Source organism: Culex quinquefasciatus, chromosome 3 (genome assembly GCF_015732765.1).
Source record: "Culex quinquefasciatus strain JHB chromosome 3, VPISU_Cqui_1.0_pri_paternal, whole genome shotgun sequence".
NCBI classification, from domain to species: domain Eukaryota; kingdom Metazoa; phylum Arthropoda; class Insecta; order Diptera; family Culicidae; genus Culex; species Culex quinquefasciatus.
In genome coordinates, this window is record NC_051863.1 from 102919622 (window position 1) to 102935456 (window position 15835).

At 39.4% G+C, this 15835-nt stretch overlaps 1 protein-coding gene and 1 long non-coding RNA gene across 3 annotated transcripts in view; one reads left to right on the forward strand and one right to left on the reverse strand.

The window, feature by feature from the left end:
* Positions 1–246: 246 nt before the first annotated feature.
* The window catches only part of LOC6051822, a 43660-nt gene continuing 28071 nt past the window's right edge, over positions 247–15835 (forward strand). For both annotated transcript variants that reach the window (XM_038259474.1, XM_038259473.1), the window contains exon 1: positions 247–505. The gene's annotated coding sequence lies outside the window, so the exon portion shown is untranslated. The remainder of the gene's footprint in view (positions 506–15835) is intronic.
* Positions 14114–15708, reverse strand: LOC119768718. The gene is made up of 2 exons (XR_005278182.1): positions 15486–15708; positions 14114–14268 (listed from the first exon to the last, which is right to left on the reverse strand). It is a non-coding gene; the product is annotated as an uncharacterized LOC119768718 (long non-coding RNA).

A 15835-nucleotide genomic window follows, 5' to 3' on the forward strand; every position in this document is an offset into this window, starting at 1 on the left:
ACACATTTGCATGGGACTTTTGAGTTTAACCAGGATAACACACTTCGTGTTATCAAAATAATATGAATAATACTGATTCTGAGTGTTTGTTTTCTGAACTTCCAAGATTATGGCTTCTTCGCTACCCCCTGGTGTATACGAATACGGATTTTTGCGATGACGACCACTTCCCAGTGCTGGTTTTCTGCGATGCGCCATCTGGATGTGATTAAATGTGGTAGAGTATTAAGCATACCAGTACCAGTAAACGAAGACTCACTCACTACTGTAACCAACACGAAAATACGCACCCGCGCAATAACTAAGTCGGCTTATTTTTCGCAGTTCAACTTGATTCGCAAGGGTTTTGGGTAGCAGTGGACAGCACTAGTCAATATTATGCTTTCGAGCTGATGTAAAGCATAGTGTGTGTATTCTTAAGTTTAAAGGCAACGCGTCCATATCGCACAGGCTGAGAATTTCCCACTTTCCTGGTGATTTAAAGCATAATTAAGCTTCCAGACAGGTGAGCATATATGAGACGAAATGGATGCATTTCGTTTCAGAGGACAGTCTGTTTCTGCTACACTCTATAATAGGAGAAATTTTGTATCTCTTTCTCTAGTACGCTGACGATGATCAAAGATCTATTTTTAGAGATACCCATATTTAGGCCGTTCCTTTGATGTATGTTATTAGGTGTTCTTTAACTGGTGGTCGTGTTGTATAAACCACATTGGCACGAAGCATAGAATTGTTCTAAGACACGATAGCTGCAGTGATTTTATTGAGTCATCAAGTTGGAAAGCATAAGATGAACTTGATAAAGAACGAACTTGTGAGCACTGTTTGTGTGGGTGCTTGGCATTGAATTTCTCGCGCGTTTGTGTTATTTTGTGTTGAGAATTGTGTGTCAAGATGGATGATCGTGGTTGTCAACGCAAAAGAAGTTCTGTGAATAGAGTTATCTAAGCCCGAGCTCACGCACACTAGCACCCCATTTGTTTTGCTGGCGGGTACAAAATTTAACCTCAATCTTTTTCGTGTACGTACACGCAATACATGCACACGTAGATAACTCTATAGAGATATCCACGCGCGAGAGTGTGTTAGTTTGTAACAAGATTACACACAGACATAGGCAAATCGAGTAGAATAATTCGTCTGTCAAAATCAGCTGTGTCCTTTGTTACACCACGAGCACGTGGTAAACAGCTGGTTTTTACAGACGATTGGTCTACTCGATTTGCCTATGTCTGCGTAAAAATAATGTAAACAAAATCAGCTGCTTGGAATTCATCCAATCACAATCGATCAAAACCAAAACAATCGAGAAATTAAATGTGAGAGTGTGTGCGTGCAACATGGAGTTAAACTTTTCAAAGTGCCATGGTAATCTTCACAGCAACTTCACAGAAAGTTTAACTCCATGTTGCACACACTCTCACATTTAATTTCTCGATACTTTAAATACAAATACTAACACAGAATCGTGGTGTGCGTGAGAGAAACCGTGGAGATCTCTATTGAAAAAGTGCGTACAGGAGATCTCGAATGTTTTCCCACAGAGAGAGAGAGAGAGAGAGAGAGAGAGAGAGAGAGAGAGAGAGAGAGAGAGAGAGAGAGAGAGAGAGAGAGTTCTTGTTTCAAAAAAACGTTCGATTTTTGTACTACATTACAACCCCGATGATTTCACACCATTTTTTGTCAAACGAACAGGGTCACTTTTTACTTTGACACTTTTTTTACACGGAGCTCACACTGGCAACCCAACGTTTGGTTTGATTGTAAGTGTGAGTACCGTGTAAAAAGTGACATTTCGTCACGCTCACGGGATACAAACTAAGAAGTGTCAAACGAAAAAGTGGCCAACCATCGGGCGTTGAGAGTATTCAGATTCAAGAGGTTGCTAAACAAAGCTATACAGCAATTCCATTTGAAAAGAGCCTAAACCGAAAAACAAGTTCTCCGATCGGGCTCACAATTTTTCTGGGGGTCCCTTTGACAAAATAATTAGACCCGTATTTTTTTTGTTTGGCCATTGTCGTGTTTTTTGGTCGCATTTTCTTTTTAATTTTCAGAAACCATTCAAAATACATCCGTTCGTTCTATGCTCAAACACCAGACTGATAGACTGATCTCGTTCAACACGAACGCTTAAAGCCCGATTTCTCCTTTCTCTCACACACGCTCGCTAGTTTCTGCTGTCATCTCACTCATTTTCTCTTTTTATGGCGTTCTGATCAAATTATCCCTCGCTTTACCATTCCTTTATTTTATTGTTTAAAAGATGATTATTCATTTCATTCATCTATAACAAAGTTTTGAAAAACAAAAATTGTCCTCTCGTCCCGTCCGACTTGCAAGAATAAACTTCTGTTTTTTTCAAGTCCTATACTTTCAACTATTACAAAAAAGTTAGCGTAGTGGCTTATACAATTTTTTTAATTAACCTAAACATAATCAATTAAATTGATCCATTCTTTTTAGCAAAAATATACATTGTAATCCGAAATATTCACATATTCCATTTTTTAATCACGGTTCCATATCATGATTTTCATCGTAACAAGAGAATATTCGCAAAAGATGTTAATTAAGCATTAGTTAAATTATTAAGCCATTTGAATGACATTTTTCATTAAATACATTGTAATTGCCTCATACAAGTTTTATTTTGATTGAAAACTCAATAGTTTATCATGTATTACTTTTTGATATTGAACATTTTAAGACCGCTCTAATGTTGTCATAACGATAAATACTAAAACTTAATCAATTATTGCTTATCTCTATCAAGCAAACTTCTTTAATCTCATATTAAGAAAAAAATAAAATAAAACGCAGCTTGCACTCTTCACCACGTTAAACTTTAATGAAAAACAATTGATGGTGCTCCCAGAAATATTGGAAATTTTAGCTCTCACCAAACTTATCAGAGTTAGCAAATTCACAGAAAGACCATACGAACACTACATAAATAAAGATGGTCAGTCCTAGGTCCAAAGTTGGTATCCTTGGCAAGCTTCTATTATTAAAAAAAAAACAATGAGTTTCAACATAACCTGCGAGAAGTTCTGTCTTTAAAAACGGTTTAAATTTCAACTAAAAGGTGAGGTGTTAAACATATAAATCATCAATCATGGCCCTTGCTAAGTCTCAAATTCCTCTCAAAGATATCAGCGTAAAATAAAAATGCAAAATGCAAAAATCAAGGGGCTACTCCAAATCAAAACATGAATTCCTCTTCCTCCCAAGGAGATCGACATTTCAGTTACCTCTCGAGGAATCTATCCTCTCGGGGACTTCTACTCCTCCCAGGGAGATCGACATGTTCATTTTCCACTCAAGGGATCTATCCTCTCAGGGACTACTGCTCCTCCCAGGGAGATCGACATTTTCCAGGGCCCCGGCGATGGCCTGAAACTAGCTACCGAACAACATTGGCAATATGGCGTCGTTTGTTTACCAACATGAGATTGTTTGTGGACGAACCAAAAAAAAACATTTTTTGTAAAATTTTCTATAACCGTTGTGTACTACTTTTCAGGGCTGCGGAGTCGGATCATATTTCAAGCGACTCCGACTCCGACTCCGACTCCGGCTTTCCACAAATTGTTGACTCCGGCTCCGACTCCGACTCCGGCCTACCAACTCTTGCCGACTCCGACTACGACTCCGACTCCAGCTTTCTGAGTTAAGCCGACTCCGACTCCGTATTATAAATATTTAAGAAATTTTAATTAATCACATCACTCACTTTTCAGTTCACTTTTGCGCGAATACTGTAAACCGGGGTGACATTGATGTTCGGGGTGTTTTGCAAAATGATAAATACGAATTATATACAAACAGAATGGTATGGAACCATATTAAGCTTGGTAGATAAGTGTTTGTTGTTCTAAGTAACATGTTTTCAGCGTTAATGAAACAAAAATTAAAAATATCTTCAGATTTAAACGCATTTTCAGCACAACAATTTTCTAAGAAAATTTGAATTTTGTTGTTGAGCAGTTCTCTTATATTTCGGTCATTCGATTTTTTTTTGTATTTTTTAATCCGGCTGAATCTTTTTTGGTGCCTTCCGTATGCCCAAACAAGCCATTTTGCATCATTAGTTTGTCCATATAATTTTCCACACAAATTTGGCAGCTGTTCATATAAAAATGATGTATGAAAATTCAAAAATCTGTATCACTTAAAGGAATTTTTTGATCGATTTTGTATGTCTTCAGCAAAGTTGTAGGTATGGATATGAACTACACTGAAAAAAAATATACGCGGTAATAGTAGTTTATGCAACAAGTTGCAAAAAGAGGATTTTTTCAGCACGAGTCGTACATTTATCCAACGAGGTTCACCGAGTTGGATAAATACGAAGAGTGCTGAAAAAATCAAGTTTTGCAACGACTTCCATAAAACATTTTTTGCAATTCCAAAAAACACACACACTGAGTGAAATTTTATGTCAAATTTTCATGTATTTTGTCAATAAATCGTTTAAATAAAAAAAAGTTGAAAAGTGTTACTTTTCAAAACAAGTGCAGAAAAGTTCAACTTTTCAGCACCCATTTGAGTGCTGAAAAGTAGAACTTTTCAGCATTTATTATGAAAAGTGTTGCTATTCGATTCTGTTATTTTTGGTACAGAAAAGTAGGCTATTTTGTCGTTCAAGAATGACAGGAAAAGTAAATAGTTTCACGACGGAATTGCAAAAAATCGTTTTTGGTGATTTTCTATTTATCTTTTTGTCACTAAAACTTGATTTGCAAAAAAAAACACTATTTTCAATTTTTTGTATTTTTTGATATGTTTCAGAGGACATCAAATGCCAACTTTTCAGAAATTTCCAGGTTGTGCATAAAATCTTTGACCGAGTATATTGGTCGCAAAAATTTTTCAACTTCATTTTTCGATGTAAAATCAAATTTGCAATCAAAAAGTACTCAAGTGAAATTTTGATAAAGTGCACCGTTTTCAAGTTAAATTCATTTTTAGGTGACTTTTTTGAAAACATTCGCAGTTTATCATTCTTTTAAATAAGTGCACATGTTTGCTCACTTTTGAAAAAAAAAAGTATTTTTGAAAAGCTTAGAAAATTCTCAATATTTTGCTTTTTTAAACATTGGTGATACGATCCTTAGAGGCGCTATAACCACGGCAAATAGTGTCCAGGGCATTCGTGGAAATACAATGTCCCATCCCAGAGGGTCCCGGAGTACCAAACCTTCTTAGCATGGTGCTCCCAACGAATACAACCAAATCTCGGAGCGTATGGTGGTGTGTCCCCACGCTTCTTCCTCCTGTCGATTCAGAATTGTGTTGTTGTTCGAACACTCAGTGCTCAAACTCAACCCAATTACGAGTCATCTCTGCGATACGGCTTTACGCAGTAAGCCTGGCCGCTTTTTTTTTTCTTAACTTATTTTTATTAGGTCCTTTTAGGTGCTGTGACCAGGTTGGGACCGAGGATCAGTAAAACAATATAATAACAAAAAAAAAAGCTCCTTAAATTCCATACTTGGAGATCATGTAACTGACGAGGGTTACTTGGTCCAAGCGAGTCTTGCAGTTCTTGAACCTGCCGATGTACTCGGAGAAAATCCCCCCACAGCTCAGCCGAACTGTAGAGTACCTTCAAAGGCCTGGCCGCTTTAACGCTTGTGATGTTTCAGTGCATTCCGATGCAATGGCGCACTACAAATGTCAATGAATGACAAGAAGAGTGCTAGCCCAAGTAACATTTTAGGTTTTAAGTAGGCCATAAAAGCCTATTTAGGCCGTATGAGGGTTTCCAGACCCATGATAAAACCTGTAAGTTTAAAAATGTTACTAGGGAGGCGTCATCTAACCTGAAGGCACTCTCCAGGATCCCTTCGAAAGATTGGCTGCGCTAGGGTCTGATTAGATTAGATTAGATTAGATTTGGTGATACGATCCTTAGAGATCCTATAGCCATGCAAGTGTTTAAAAACAGGAAAATTGATGTTTTCTAAGTCTCACTCAAACAACCCACCATTTTCTAATGTCGATATCTCAACTTCTAATGGTCCGATTTACAAAGTTAAAATATGAAACATTTGTGATGTTTTTCAAACATTTGAAAAATTCGAACACTTTATTTAACTTCTTTAAATTTACATTAATTTTTTAAAGTTAATACGCTAGCTACACTAAATTGTACTTTTTTAAATGAAATATAACTAGAAAGCTAGCCTTCACGATCGATTTGATATATCAAATAAATTTGCATACTTTTAGACTGAAATTTTAAAGAAACACAGTAACTAACAAAGATACCCTAGTTTTGAAATAAACAATTTTCAAACTATTTTTAAAGCTTTTTTGAATTTATTTGAGAAGACGTACATTGATTTTGAGTGATCCAGCCCAGTACATTCTTAAAACATATAAATTATTAGAAAATTTTAATATTTGAAAAATAAATTAAAATTATATCAATTATATCACCCCGATTTAGGGCATTTAAAAAAATATACTTGTTCAACGATTTATATTATATTATTATTTAAGGATCAACACTTTGAGAGTTTTGTAGATTTAGGGCATTTAAAAAAATATACTTGTTCAACGATTTATATTATATTATTATTTAAGGATCAACACTTTGAGAGTTTTGTAGAGAAATTGTAAACATTGAGCTAATCGAAATATCTAATAAATTGAATGATTATTTCAAAATTAGTTGCAACTTATTTGGATATTTTTGTCAGTTTGAAATGTTTTCAGTACGACACTTTGATTTGTTTTTATTTACAAACAAAATGAGCATGCTGCGTTCCAAGTAGAAGATAAATATAATAGTTGAAAATGTTTTAAAAACATATTTTTTTTTGTTAAAAACTGATAGTGAACATAAATTTTTCCTATTCAAACAAAATGATCTACATAAACCTCCAAGACGTTCGCTATCGGGCAAAAAGATGACGGAGTGTATATTTTTTTAGAAAGATTTTGATAAAATTTGGTCTTATTTTAATTGAAAGAATACATAAATACAAGCATGAAGAGACAGTAAAGAATCATTTTAATATGTTTTAATTTTATGACTACACAGCGACAATTGTTTACCATTTTATGAGTTATGACACTATAGTATAGTGTATACAAACATTGACAAGAGAGGATTAACAGATAATCATTCAGTGATCTTAGTGAAATTACAAAATAAGAGCTTTCCAATCACAATAAAAATGCTTAGAAAACATCATTGTATCTGATAAATATCTTGAACCAAAAAAAATTAAATAAAAAAAAATTAATGCAGTGCACGCAATTCAATAAATAAATTTAAAATATTTAAAAAAATTGGAATTAACCTGAATTATATCAAATATTGAACAATAAATAAGTTCATAAATTAAATTAAATTTTTTGACAACTCCGACTCCAGCTCCGACTCCGGGTCTATCAGAAATTTTCGACTCCGGCTCCGACTCCAACTCCAGCTCATACAATTTAGCCGACTCCGACTTCGGCTCCGACTCCAGCTATTCGAGTTTTGACGACTCCGACTCCGACTCCGACTCCAGGTCCCCAAAAGACCCGACTCCACCGACTCTGGCTCCGACTCCGACTCCGACTCCACAGCCTTGCTACTTTTGAAGTCATACAAAATAAAAAAAAATCGTTAAATTCTGGAACAGAAAAAAATATATTAATTTTTTTTAATTTAAACCGCTTCCATCGCGATTCTAAGCAAGATTAGAACAAATCATCGTGCCTTTAGTCTATCTTTAGTTTCTTAACCGGGTTGCTTTAGATTGCTGTTTAAATTTTGAAAATTAGCATAAATTAAGATTAGTTGCAAATTTCCCAACTTCAGCCTTGTGCATCAATTTCCATTTCACTCGTGCGGGAAACCAATAATGGGGTAATTCATGCGTTCCAGACTGTCAAAATTCCAAAACGTCACGCGAATCTTCGGTTCGCCGCTTTTGTTCCTGTATGACATTTCGAGGCGAGGCCCTGACATTTTCAATTTCCTCTCAAGGAATCTATCCTTTCGGGGACTACTACTCCTCTCAGGGAAATCGACTTTTCATTTTCCTCTCAAGGGATCTATCCTCTCGGGGACTACTTCTCCTCTCAGGGAGATCGACTTTTCAATTTCCTCTCAAGGAATCTAACCATTTTGTTAAATTGCCGCAGAAATTGATTCTTGTGGCCATCTTCTCGAGCGTCCATCCAAGTAGGCCTTGTTTTTCTCCTTCAACGTCAATTTGGCAGCAATCTCACGCACACGCTGGTGTGGCGTGTTTCTTGAATAAGGGTATCAAAATTCATGATTTTCAATACTGGTAATTGGTAATGCAAATGGCCATTTTGACAGTATTGTCCACAACCTGGAGTGGCCGGTGCCCTCAGGGAGGTTATCCCAGGAGAACATTTACCGAACCATACAATTTTGGGCAATATTGGTATCAATATTCATAGTTTTTGATATTGGTAATGAAAATGCCAATTTAGAAAAAGGTGGCCAAAAGCTGCAGTGGCCGGTGCCCTAAAGGATAGTTTTCCCGGGAAGACATCTATTGAACCAACGAGTTTTGGCACTATGGGTATCACAACTCATGGTTTACAATACTGGCCATTTAAAAAAGTGTAACAGTTAAGGGGGTGGTGTGGGTGCGCGTCAGCCAAGTCGAGGTGAGAGTGAGACAACCAAGAAGAACTTGGCAAACCCTGTTCCCGAACTCGAGTTCTGCACAATCCAAAACCCAGGATTACTTTACCTTCCTCGAAACACTCCCGCTTACGCGCCAGTACAGTAACGGAACTGTACTGCGGGAGGTCTGTTACTTCCCGACTAGATCAACTCTCAGGGCAGGTAAATTGGTTAACAACCCAAAACTAAAATGGCAAAAGGCCCAAGCAAACAAGACCAAAAAGAAAGAATCGAAACCCAATCAATTTTCTAGCGCAAAAAGAAATCAAACGCGCGCTTTGGGGATAAACATGATCTCGGTGGGGTTTATTGTGGCCAATGTTACAATTGTAGGTGTGGGGGAGATCTAATGTGCATGCATGCTTAGCTATCTGACCTTATTTCTGCTCGGTGGTTGTCGGTCGTCCTTCTGCAGGCTGGAATCGACGATCTCGGCTGCAGCAGTCTGGTCGCCGCTGGTGAGCAGCTTGTAGATCTTAGGACACCGCCCCTCAAGCGATGCGTGGGTGTGCTGCTACCGTCGGATGAAGGCGAGAGGCCGCCGACAGATGAATTTCCCCAGGTGTTCAAATCCCACGGTGTTGCGGCAGATCGATGGATCGATCCCAGGCCAGTGTGAGATGTTCACAACGGTCAGACAATCCCCGACGTGGTCGTTCAAACAGCCGCCGGTGGGCTCCACTTGCTCAGGGTTGTTGCTGGCCCCTACGGAGGACCCACTGGCATACCACGGTTAGTGCGCCCCTACGGTAGCGTCCACTTCCGATGTTGTAGGCCAGGCGACCGGTCAACGGGGACCGGGTTTCCCCTGCGGCTGCGTCCAAATGACTCGGAGACTTTTGGCGGGTCGTCTCCTACGGACTGATCCACGTGTTCAGTGCGGTGCGAGTTCGGTGGTGCGAGGTTCGATGCGAGTACGTAGTGCCACCACGTGTGGTGGTTCAAGTCGTGCTTCCGGGGCACGTGGAAAGGTTCTTGGCTGTGCCGCACGGTACGCTATCAGCGGCTCGGCAGTGTTGGACGGGTTGCTTACCACGTGGGCTTCCCACGTGTTCGTTGATAAACTTGGTCCAAGGATGGCAAATGGCGAGATGCGTTCTGTCCAGGTTCCGAACGGGCGGCGTCGCCGATCGACGATCGACGTGGCTTACGGAGTCGCCGGCTGGATTCACAGGAACACAATTTCCGCTCTACAGCGGCCAGGAGGCGGGCGAAACGGCGTCGAACAAGCGCGATTCGGTTGGCAGGGCGCAGGTGTAGCGTGAGGCCCACAGTCCCACACGTGCGAGTGGGTGCCGATACCGAGGCGTCCTCCAAAGCTGTGGACGAGATGAACCAAGCAAAAAACCTTCGCCAGAAGGTTCTTCGGGCGAGACACGACAACCATGAGCACTTTACCCTTAGGTACTTTAAACGCACTTTACCTTTTTGCTAGTTTCCCTGCACTGATTGCTGAGGCTTAGGTAATCAAGATCAAATGCGATCGATTCGCGGTGTTTGAGCTAGCGGGACAAATTATCACCGTTACAATTTTTATCGATTATTCTCGCCTAACGTACTCACTTGATACCTTGATACTAATTTGCACTGCCTCTAATTACCACTCAAATATCACAAGTGTTGGACGATCTTCGAGTGTACGGGGTTTGGAAGGCACGTTCGATTCTCTAAACGGTTCGAGAACTAATGAGATCGATCTCGCTCACGGTCTTGCAACGAGCCCCAAATGGCTCGCGTGATCGCGGATGGCGATGGATGGGGGAAACGCGAAAAATCGATCGTGGCCACTAATGATTGGTCCACGTCATCAAATTGTTTGAAACAATAGTTTTCCAATTCTTTTTTCGACCGTTTCGAGAACAGGCAGAGCCGGTCCCAGGCCCGATCTACAGTGTACGAGGGAAGGCGGGCAAGTTATTCCAAGTTATCTCCTTCTACACTTCGACTTCTTGGCGCTGTGTAACCCAAAAGGTTACAAAGGTGGCAACAATCTGGAGAGGCCGCTACCTCACGATTGTTCCGATTGGGGGACAAACATCAAACCATAGAGATATCATGGTTTTTTATGCGGAGCTTAAAGAGAATTTGAGCATAAAACTAAATCCAATAATGTTTTGATTTTATCTGACGCATAATTCAACAAAATGGCTTAATTTTAAAAGCTTTCCGGCTAAGTTCTTTGTCATACTGGTCATGTGTAACATAACCACCTGCACCTTTTCTTTCTCAAATTTATGTTGATACACACTTTCTAAAGGCAATGCAATCTCTTGTTCTTGAAAATATACTGATTGAATCGGTTAAACTATCGATTTAAGCTTTTTTAAATTTGTATGGGAATTCTGTTCACACTTGTGACACGTATTACAATTTTACTTTCGAAACACACTTGTGACACGTTCTTTTTAGATTTTTGTTTACATAATTTACAGTATCTTTTAACTGGTGTAACCAAATTAGTTGAAACTTGGATCGTTTGTTAAGCGATAGTATACGAACCGATTGCTTCAAAAGTTTGGCTCTATCATTCATAGTTTTGAAAATATTTATCATCAAACTTTAGAAATCGATTTTCTCGAATAGTACTAAATGGTCTTTGGCACAAGATAGCACACAACAGACAAAGTGTTAGAAATCTTACATTTTATTTTCTGGCCTGCGACCCGGGTTCTTCGAAACGCCATCCCGAAACATTCGGGGGAAAAAAAAACAATTACAACATATGTTTATTCTTAATTTAAAAAGTTTTCATGTGCCAACCTACAAATTGCTTTAAAAAATGAATGATTATATACTAAAAAACAATCATCTGAGCATTTCTCTACCAAAACCGGAAATGGATTTTATTTGTAATTTTTTATTTGGCTCAAACATTGTGGGGGCCTTCCCTATGACCAAATAATCTATTTTGTGTCATTGGTTCACCCATACAAGTCTCTATACAATTTTGGCTGCAGTCCATACAAAAATGGTATGTAAATATTCAAACAGCTGTAAGTTTTGAGTGAATTTTCTGATCAATTTGGTGTCTTCGGCAAAGTTGTAGGTATTGTTGAGGACCTTTGAGAACAAAATAGGTACACGGAAAAAAGGTGCAGGTGGTCATGTTACACATGACCAGTATGACAAAGAACTTAGCAGAAAAGCTTTTAAAATTAAGCCATTTTGTTGAATTATGCGTCAGATAAAATCAAAACATTATTGGATTCAGTTTTACGCTCAAATTCTCTTTAAGCTCCGTATAAAAAAAAACCATGATATCTCTATGGTTTGATGTTTGTCCCCCACACGGAGAAAAAAGAGTTCCCAAAATCTTGAACAAGCGTTCATGAAAATGGGAACCACGAACAAAGTGTTCAAATTTCATGGTACGTTTTTCAAAATCGTACCATGGGATTTGAACACTTTGTTCGAGGTTCCCATTTTCATGAACGCTTGTTCACGATTTGGGGAACTCTTTTTTCTCCGTGCAATCGGAACAATCGTGAGGTAGCGGCCTCTCCAGATTGTTGCCACCTTTTCGAAATGACCAGTATTGTAAACCATGAGTTGTGATACCCACACGGAGAAAAAAGAGTTCCCAAAATCGTGAACAAGCGTTCATGAAAATGGGAACCACGAACAAAGTGTTCAAATACCATGGTACGTTTTTGGAAATCGTACCATGGGATTTGAACACTTTGTTCGTGGTTCTCATTTTCATGAACGCTTGTTCACGATTTTTTTTCCGTGCATAGTGCCAAAACTCGTTGGTTCAATAGATGTCTGCCCGGGAAAACTATCCTTTAGGGCACCGGCCACTGCAGCTTTTGGCCACCTTTTTCTAAATTGGCATTTTCGTTACCAATATCAAAAACCATGAATATTGATACCAATATTGCCCAAAATTGTATGGTTCGGTAAATGTTCTCCTGGGATAACCTCCCTGAGGGCACCGGCCACTCCAGGTTGTGGACAATACTGTCAAAAAGGCCATTTGCATTACCAATTACCAGTATTGAAAATCATGAATTTTGATACCCTTATTGAAGAAACACGCCAGCGCCAGCGTGTGCGTGAGATTGCTGCCAAAATGACGTTGAAGGAGAAAAACAAGGCCTACTTGGATGGACGCTCGAGAAGATGGCCACAAGAATCAACTTCTGCGGCAATTTAACAAAATGGCGTTTTTCAGGGCCAACGAAAAATTCACGAAAGAGTTATTGTTTCAAATGATTCATGCAATGCTTCTGGTGCATTTTTAAAGCTTTTGACGCTTGGCGTTTAAATTAATTTAAATATTTTCCCCAACATTTTCATTAAAAGAAATAGTACGAATCAGTGCTGTTAAACGTTAATTAACGTTAACGCGTCCGTTAATCGTTAAAATTAACGTGAACGCGAACGGAGCCTACGTTGATCTTAACGAGAACGCGAACGGAACACGTTAATTAACGCCGTTAATTAACGTCGTTAATTGGGTCCTAAAATGAAGCTTAGATTGTTGATATTATTGTTTACAGCGATAAAACTTATTTTTCTGAGTACAATGACCCTTTGTACGACCACAAAGAGTTTAAAATGGATTTTTAAATCAATTTTGAAAAATTAATCTCGCGGTCCTTCTTGACAGAAAAGCTCCTACTTGACAGCTCGTTCCAAGGGAACCATAGTTAATCCATCGAAAAAATGTTGTCTTGTCAAAAAAAAAATTTGCATTAAAATGAAAAAAAGTGATCAGAAATGGTTTTTAATCGTGTTTTTTTAACGTTGTACATATAAATTGACATAGGGCTTTAGTTCCCAATTAACGCGTTAATCCTTCAGAGGCCCCGACTTTGAAGGCCTGTATATCCCGAATGACAACATTTAGCGGGTTACTTCCAGTTGCATTTTACGGACATTAACTGTGACTATGAGTTCCCGGTGAGGTTATTTGTCCAAAATTATCACCGGTTCCGGCAACCCGGAACATCCGTCAAGCATGTTTTTTTAAAGCTTTTGTCATTTAATCGACATTTGAGCCAATGTTATGAAACGTTGTTTGTAGTACATAGGTACACTGAATACCTTGGGTCAGTTTAGGGCATCTGTGGCCACTCCGGAACCGATTCCATGGTACCACGCAAATGGTTCCGATGATTGTGATGTTCAAAAGTCGACATGTTGCTTATCAAATTTAGTGAAATGAAACTCATTAATCAGCTATTATCATGTCGGTATCCTTTGACCCGATCGGACCAATCCGGAACCGGTTACCGGTGTCCGGAGGAAGTGTAGTGAGTATAGGAAAAGTCCTTTCATGCGACATATCAAACATCATGAAATTGAAAATTATAACCAATGAAGGCCAAACTGACGTCATCAGGGTTGATCTTTCCGGAATCGGCCATTGGAGGCCACAGTGCTTCCCCTCCCCTCTCGCTTCTCCTGCATCATAGATAAAGTGTCGACGCCTTTGAAGAATTTCATATTATTAATAAATATATTTTAGCTATACCCCAGAGTAAGACAGAGTTACCACTGCCACTTGATTTATGGTTCCACTTTGTGGTACATCGCACGCCTGCTACCAGCAAACCTTATGGAGCCAAAAAGTAAAATGACATTTATTTGGACTGCTCGCTCTGTGTTACTTTGTGACTATACACTTTTTTTTTGTTTTATTTATCCAGGTTAGCAGCTATAATAGCTGATTCAACCTGCCTTCAAAAACAAAAGGAGGATAGGAATAGAGGAAAATACATTTGAACTTCACACTTCACTTCATATTTTCTAGCACTAATTCATTAAAATCTTCCTCTTCTAACAATTCAATCCACTTTGCGAAGCCGTCTTTTCCTAATTTTTGATAGCATTGCCACCATTTCTCCTTGTACATGGTCTGCAGTCTCAATGCTTGGTGTTTTGTTGCGTCGTCCACTGCTTCCTGGTACTTCCGCCCGGCTTCTTTCCATTTTTTGTAGAAAAAATTGGTTCGCTGGTCATCCGTCAATTTCATTTTTTTCCGTTCATGCTTCGATCGCACGACTTCGAAGTAATCATCGTTTTCCAGTTCCATTTGATCGTTGTTGTTGCTGCTGCTGCTGTTTTCCCCTTCTTCGGCTGGCCGTTTTGTTTTGATGCATTTTTTGATATTGCTGTCGTCGTCAATTTTAGCCGTCGTACTGCTGCTGCTTGACTCCCCGGCTTTGTTTGGTTCTGCTGACACATCTTTTTCCGTGTTATTTTTGGTTGCGCGCTTTTTCTTAGTGAGTCGGGCGTTTGGTTGGCCTTTGTAGAAGACGTTGCTGTCACAGCCATCTATCTTTAGGCGCCTTGGAATTGGACGGTCCAAGTTCATGCGAAGCACCCGCACTCCGTTCGAAATGCCTACGAAGAACTTTTTCCATGTATCACTTTTTATGGTCAGCACTTTGCCGTACTGACTCATAGTGTTGGTGATTTTTTCAGCCGGCAGCTCCGGTGGCAAATCATGTATCCTGACTTCCACGGTGTGATCTTTGAAGTACACCGGGATCAGGAACATTTGATTCCCGCACTGCATGGAGTGCCGCAGATTCTTGCTAATTGCACGTTCTGCTAGTGCTGGGTCGTTAAACTCAATTAGAGTAACGCCAGACTGTAACAATTGAACGCACTTCAGTTCATGCTTGCACTGCACTTTTAGTTCGCGCGATATGAACCTCTCGACGTCGAGGGGTTTGGGTCGGGTGGGTAAGACGTTGAAATCTAATACCACTACGGTGTTTCGCGTCTTACTCATTTTTGCTGAGCAAGAAAAGCACCGAGAGAGGAGTTAAAATGCAACCGCTTGCTATCGTGGTTGGAGCCGTACTGGCTATACACTTGTATTGGTTGGCTGGTTTTAAAATCATTGACAGAACATTCGGAAGTGGTTCCGTAACGCAATCTAGGAGGCCTTGAACTAAAAATCAGGCAAATTTGACAATTGACGTAATAAACAGCAACTGGCTCTTTGATTGGGTTTCCATGGTAACCGGCGAGATGAGAGTGTCAAACCTGTACAATTCAGCTGGCTACTTGGCCTTATTGGATGGAATGCAATGGGACTCCAACTGCGTACCATCTTGTAGCCTACAAACTGCAAAAGCGCACTGGAGTTTAAAGGCTGGTCAACCGGAACCAATACAAAAGTGTAATTGTATATTTCCTGAATAAAATAAA